Genomic DNA, 7451 nt, shown 5'->3' on the forward strand with positions numbered 1-7451 from the left:
TTATTCTACTGGCTTCCTGTTAGGCGCCATCCACAGTGGGGACTAGAAAAAGTGACTTGCTCCATTCTGTTAGCATCATCCTAGCAGCAATGCCCCCAGCAGTGTTAATTCCTTTAGGTGGCAGTCGGTTTCAATCTTCATTGCTTTTTCAATAATCAGTCACCTTTATTGTGCACCTCAGGGGTACCAGTAACAGCAGCAGGTAGGAACATCCTCCTCAGATGTCTGATTCCTAGCTCCATGGGTCACCTCTACTGAGCTCTGCTCTGAATATAGTTTATTCTTTAGACTGCAATTCAGAGTCAAGTAAATATTTCACATGATTTTGGCATAAAGATAAATCTAAATTTTTAAAAACTCTCCCTAAAAATCAAAAGCGAAATGAAACAAATACACCTATACATCTACAAAGTTAATGGCTTTGTAATACAAAGAAGAATTATTTCAGTGGACTTCAGAGCACCTTCACTTGACTATATATCTCTGTGGAATATATCATATGAACAAAAAGAACTTCAAAAATTTGTAAGCTATTTTTTAAAAGATTTTATTTATTTATTCATGACAGAGAGAGAGAGAGAGAGAGACAGGCAGAGGGGAAGCAGGCTCCACGCAGGGAGCCCGACTTGGGACTCCATCCCAGGTCTCCATGATCTCACCCTGGGCTGAAGGTGGTGCTAAACCACTGCGCCACCAGGGCTGCCCTGTAAGCTATTTTTAATAAGTATAATAGCATAATAATATCAGTACTATTATTCTGAAATCAAATCAAATAAGTAATTATTATAAAGGTACGTGGAATTTTGAGAGGTGATGAAAATATTCTGTATCTTGATTGAGGTAATAGTTACAACTGTATGCATTTGTCAAAACTCATAGAACTCTACATGAAAAAGGATGAGTTTTCATCTAAATTCATATTCAACTTAAAAGCCAAATATGTAATCATATTAATGCCATTAGGAACTAAGAGATACAAATATAAAATGAAAAAGGTTTAAAATAGTGGTGCCTGGCTTGCTCAGTTGGTAGAGTATGCCAGTCTTGATCTTGGTGTTGTGAGCTCAAGCCCCATATTGGGTGTAGAGCTTACTTAAAAAAAAAAAAAAAAAAGCTTTAAAATAAAATTTGTAAATTTGAAATAGAAAAATTAGTATGAACTCATTATATGCATGTGTATTTGTATTTTTTTTCAAGCTTTGTCTCCTGAAAAGGTCTAGAAATAACGGCAAACCTAGTAGCAATGAGCGCTATTAAAGAACAATGACAATCAACAAAATTTAGAATATAAGAAAGTCTATAAGACAAGCAATCAGTTTCATAAATACATCTCAGAAGGGAGAGGAGAAGAGGAAAGAGAAGAAGAGAAAGGGAACAGATTGAAAGAGATTAACAAGACATACCAACCAAATGCAAGTGTGGCTCTTGTTTGAATCCTGATTCAAACTGTTAAAAGATAATTGGGGAAATATGAACACATATTGGATATTTGGTGACATTAAAGAATAGTTGTCAAGAATTTTGGGGGTGTGATAAAGGTATTTCGGCTATATTAAAAAAAAAGACTTTGCCTTTTAGGGATACACACTAAAGCATGTACAGATAAGAAGATAACAATGTCTGAGATCTGCTTCAAAAAATCCAGTGGGGTAAGGGGTAGGGGCAGAAATTTGAGTGTCCTTATGAAATACTCTCTGGACTACTCTGATACCATACTTTCAGACTGTTCCTCCTAATTTTCTGTTCCTTGATTTCTTTGATGACTCATTTGCCTCTATGGAGTTTTTTCTTTTCTTTTCTTTTCTTTTTTAAGGAACGTCTGATTTTTTATTTTTAAAGATTCTATTTATTCATGAGACAGAGAGAAAGAGAGAGAGAGAGAGAGGCGGAGACACAGGCAGAGGGAAAAGCAGGCTCCATGCAGGGAGCCTGACATGGGACTCGATCACGGGTCTCCAGGATCACGCCCTGGGCTGAAGGCAGGCGCTAAACCGCTGAGCCACCCGGGCTGCCCATCTCTATGGAGTTTTCAAATATTAAATATCAGTCACTCCTCACAACCCCAGTGCAGCTCTTTCTGCCCACGGGTCCTGTCCCTAGGCTTTAATAAAGCCACCTTCTTGTACCAAAGTTATCTCAAGATTATTTCTTGACGGTGGACTCTGAACCCCACCACTTCAAAGCACATCACCATAACCAAAACAGTGAATTGCTAAATTACAGTACACTCAGCCATATACAATGACAACGTTGCCAAAAAATCTATGTCATGGAGACATTTAAACTCCATTGTTTAATGAAGGGAGGCAGATACAAAACAGCATGTACAATATGATTTAATTGCTTAAAAAAAGAAAATGTGACATATACACACAAGTAAAAATAATATACTAGAAAATAAAACGTAAAACCAAAATTTAATATTGTCTTGGGGTGGGGGGAGACTTATGGGTGGGTTTTAAATCTAGCTATTTCTACATTTGGTGTAAGGATCATGTTTTCTAATAAAAATGTAGTACATATATATTTATACATTGGAGCGAAGGGGGCAAGAAAGAAGAGATTTACAAAATCCAAAACGCCAAATGCTCCTGGGGAGGAAAAATTAAGCCTCCACTGAGGTCATTCCCTTGTTGAAATCTGGAGACGCGAAGGTACTCTACTACACCCCTCTGATGCCAGGGAGCAAAATTCCACCAATTCTCCAGGCTGTAGCAACATCCGGGAAATCCCAAAAGAATACACCGATGCCTTTTTTCCCAAAAGATCACGAGTGGTTTAAAACAAAACAAAACAAAAAAAAAAAAAAAAAAGGCAGCCCAACTGGCAAACGCAGCAGCACCTGCCCGGCGGGAGATCTCCACTAGAAGAACGAGTCCGCAGTTTCTCGGACTACAGCCCCAGGTCAAAGCCTCTGCCCACATCGGAATCGCAGAGCTCAGAGCTGACGACGTTCCGCAGCCTGCCACCTTCTCCCCGCCACAACGCCCCCAACCTGGACTAGCATTTCCAGGACAGGTCGGTGAAGATGCGGCGCCTGCGCGAAGCGCCTTTAGGGCCCTCCCGGCTGCGCTGCCTGCGAGCGAGCCCTCGGGTGCTCTCAAGCTGCGGGAGCTGGGAAAGGCCCAGGTGTCAGTCAAAGCACCAGAGCACTTGAAAGCCTCAGGGGACCCGGTGTCTGCAGGAAGCCAGTCACTCACTCCCCTTTCATGCTGAGCTAGGATCTTCCCTATGGCTGCTCTGCTCCTTGAAGGGTTGTACCTTTGATATTTGGGGGAAAGGGGGGGATGACAAAAGACATTAAGGATTAAGGCCTCCGTCCCTCCCCCAGCCTGATGGGAGCAGATTGCCAAATTATACTTAACGGAAGGCTCACTGTGCCCCTTTGCAGGATTTTTATGGGTTCAGCTGATTCAAAATAGTTGTCATCATTGTTGCAGGGGGTAGGTAACTAGGAAGTAACCCGTGCATCAGTTCTTAGAGGCTATGAACTCTTAGCTGCCTTGCAGTCTTTATGGAGGTGCACAAATGACATCTGTTGGGTTTCTCTAATATCTTATTATAGAGCTTTCTAAAAAAAAAAAAGTGTAACGGTTTTGATATCAAGGATAAAAGTGATTATCAGTCTGCACAGCAGCAAATGCAGTTTTGTTTTAAAATTCAGTTTATGAAATTAATGTGCAGGTGACAACAGTGGCTTTGACTTTGTTAGTCCAAGTTCAGCTAATTTGGATTTATGGGATAAATTTTGCAATTTACAATATTTTTAAAAATTTTACTTAAGAATTGTTTTTACAGGAATGACTTTTACAAATAACAGTAGATGTGTGGCCAATGGTTCCTGCTCACACTTTTGTTTTCTAATAATCCTTTTAATTTTTAACCATAGTTTGGCTTGGGACTAATTGTTTATTTTCAGAATTTATCATTGTCATAATTTATCATTATTTCTTTGTAGATGATTCCAGTCCAAGGTATATATTAAATTAATACATTGGGGATCCCTGGGTGGCGCAGCGGTTTGGCGCCTGCCTTTGGCCCAGGGCGCGATCCTGGAGACCCGGGATCGAATCCCACGTCGGGCTCCCGGTGCGTGGAGCCTGCTTCTCCCTCTGCCTGTGTCTCTGCCCCGCCCCCCTCTCTCTCTCTTTCTCTGTGTGACTATCATAAATAAATAAAAATTTAAAAAATAAATAAATAAATAAATAAATAAATTAATACATTGACAGTTTGTGAAATAAATGTACATGCAATCATACTGGTCAATTTTATCTAAAAAGAATGTTTATATATCAAGTATGTGATCATTGGTAATAGTCTAAGAAAGCTGTTTCCTGTTCCTCTAACATTTAATTACAGTTTATTGCTTTTTTTTTTTTTTTTAGATTTATTTGAGAGAGAAAGGGAGGAGGGACAGATGGAAAGAGAGAATTCCAGGGAGACTCCTCACCTAGTACGGAGCCCCACTCAGGCCTGATCCCACCGTGAGTCCATGACCTGCGTCAAAAACAAGAATTGGATGCTTAACCAACAGAGCCACCCAGACACACCCCTCTTATAGTTTTTATTGTGTCTTACATTATACAGTGCAGACTGGACCTGCACTCTTTTGGTATCTTACACTTGCATCTATTTTTATTTGTTATTTTTTAAATATTTTGTTTATTCATTAGAGAGAGAGTGTGAGTGCACGAGTCAGGGAAGGGGCAGAGAGAGAGGCAGTCTTCGAGCTGAGCGGAAGTCTAGACTTGGTTCCATTTCAGGATCCTGACATCATGACCTGAGCCAAAGTCAGATACTTAACCAACTGAGCCACCAAGGCACCCCTACTTTCATCCATTTTTTTATTTTTTATTTTTTTTATTTTTATTTTTTTAAATTATTTATGATAGTTACAGAGAGAGAGAGAGGCAGAGACACAGGCAGAGGGAGAAGCAGGCTCCATGCACCAGGAGCCCGATGTGGGATTCGATACCGGGTCTCCAGGATCGCGCCCTGGGCCAAAGGCAGGCGCCAAACCGCTGCGCCACCCGGGGATCCCTCATCCATTTTTTTAAAGGAATTTACTAATCATGAGGTTGGAAAGTCTGTATTTTTCTTTCTCACTATGCCTTAATAATCTAATGTCTAAATTTGACAGGTGTCTCAATAAAGAAAACTTATAAAGCTTCTTTATTGCATTGTTTCTATTTTACACTTAAGATTTATCTATTTGTACATAGTACTGTGTTCATTTATTTATTTATTGAGCACAGTGGGGAGGGACAGAGGGAGAGAGAGAATCTTAAGCAGGCTTCACACCCAGTGCAGAACTCAGCACAGGGCTCAATCTCACAACCCAGAGAGCATGACCTGAGCAGAAATCAAGAGTTGGTTGCTTAACTGCCTGAGCTACCCATGTATCCTAGCATTGTGTTCTTTTATTAAAATAATGTACAAAGACTGAACAAGTTTTAGCATTTTGGTCCTGCTAAAATATGTGCATCATCTGGCCCCTTTGGTAGCTTCTGGGGGATGTTAGGTCCCATGCTCTGTAGGATATTTCATTCACATCTAGATGTGGCTAGAGGACTCAGATACTTTAGAATAGCTGGTCCATCTGGCTGTGTTGTGCCAGCAAAGGAAGGATTGGTATTTACGGGGCAACTGGGCAGGGGGGATGGAATCTGAAGGGGCACAGAAGAATCCCATCCAATATAGGCACTGTGCTATAAACACCATTCTAATTGTGTTTGTGTGAAGCCGACTAATGAATGCATCCTGGACAAATCTGCCATGATGACTGCTGTGTGACTTGAAGCCTTCTTGAGCCCAGGCCACCCCCCACCATTCTTTCTTTTTGTCGAACTATATCCTTAGTATACCCTTGGGGCATAACACCCTTGATGTGCTCTGGAGATACAACTGTTCTCAAATATTTTCTCCTATGTGGTCCCCTAGCATATACTCCCAGCCTTCAGGACTATAAAATTTGGTCCTGGGAAAGATGGAGTTCTGGAGATATACTTATTTTGTGGTTGTCCAAGACACAATTCTGTCAAGTCCCCCTAATAAACTGTTTCTTGTCCAGCAGGACTCACTAGCCTTTTCAGTTTTACAGCTTTGGTTTTTACAGAAAGGTGTTGGGGATCCCTGGGTGGCGCAGCGGTTTGGCGCCTGCCTTTGGCCCAGGGCGCGATCCTGGAGACCCGGGATCGAATCCCACGTCGGGCTCCTGGTGCATGGAGCCTGCTTCTCCCTCTGCCTGTGTCTCTGCCTCTCTCTCTCTCTCTCTCTCTCTGTGTGACTATCATAAATAAAAATTTAAAAAATAGGAATCCCTGGGTGGCGCAGCGGTTTGGCGCCTGCCTTTGGCCCAGGGCACCATCCTGGAGACCTGGGATCGAGTCCCACGTCGGGCTCCCGGTGCATGGAGCCTGCTTGTGCTCTGCCTCTCTCTTTTTCTCTCTGTGTGACTATCATAAATAAATAAAAATTAAAAAAAAAATTTAAAAAATAGAAATATATTTACAGAAAGGTGTTTAACCACCTTTATTTATACATAAGGTCTACTCACATTCTACTTTATTCCTTCTGAATTCCACATAGTATCACATAATATGTATTATATTGCACTTGCTGATTCACTTAGTAATGGGTACATAAAAGTTGCCTCCAACTTTTTACTAAGATAAATAATGCATTGTGTCCGCCCCACCCCCTTCCTCTAACCAAGTCTGATTCTTCAAGGAATACTCAACACATGGTACCAATTTGAGTGCTAGCATCTAGTAAATTCTTAATAATTACTTTGGGAACTGATTTATGGAGTGCCTCAAAAACCAGGTCATGTGTTTATTTGACTCTAGGCCAATTTGCTGAAAATAAATTTATAGAAAGTCATTTCCAGATGAAAAATTTGTCAAAATCCAATTTACCAAAACCAAATTCCCTGAATTACCAATCTGATGAACTGTTGAGGCCTATTGAAAAGTTTGAGCCTCTTGTGCCTCAACCTTGTGTGAGGTGAGCCCAGGGACAGGGACAAGATAAGTATACTAAAATAGAGGTGAATTGCAAGCTGTTTAAGAGAAACTTCACCTATTTGTGTATCAAATGGCTGGGATAGATGCAAATCTAAAGCTTTGAAGAAAGTCTACTTGGCAATCTAGCTTTCAATTGCCAGTAACAGGCACAGAAAACGAAAGGAGACTGATTTAATTGCATAACAAGCTGACTAGAGATAGGCAGGGGATGGTGTTGGATCAGCAGCTCAACTACATGGGGACTGGCATCTCTGTGGTTCTTTTGGCCCGTCCTGCCCCTATGGTCGGAAGGACCATGGCAACTCCCTTTAGTGTTTGTGGCAGAAAGGGAAGAAGAGGTGCATCTACTCCTTTCACCTACTCCCCTAGCCAAAGCTGTGTCTTGAGGCCCTCCCTAGCCACAAAAGAGGCTGTAGAGTGAGCATC

Source organism: Canis lupus, chromosome 31 (assembly GCF_003254725.2).
Source record: "Canis lupus dingo isolate Sandy chromosome 31, ASM325472v2, whole genome shotgun sequence".
In the NCBI taxonomy this organism is placed as follows: Eukaryota; Metazoa; Chordata; class Mammalia; order Carnivora; family Canidae; genus Canis; species Canis lupus.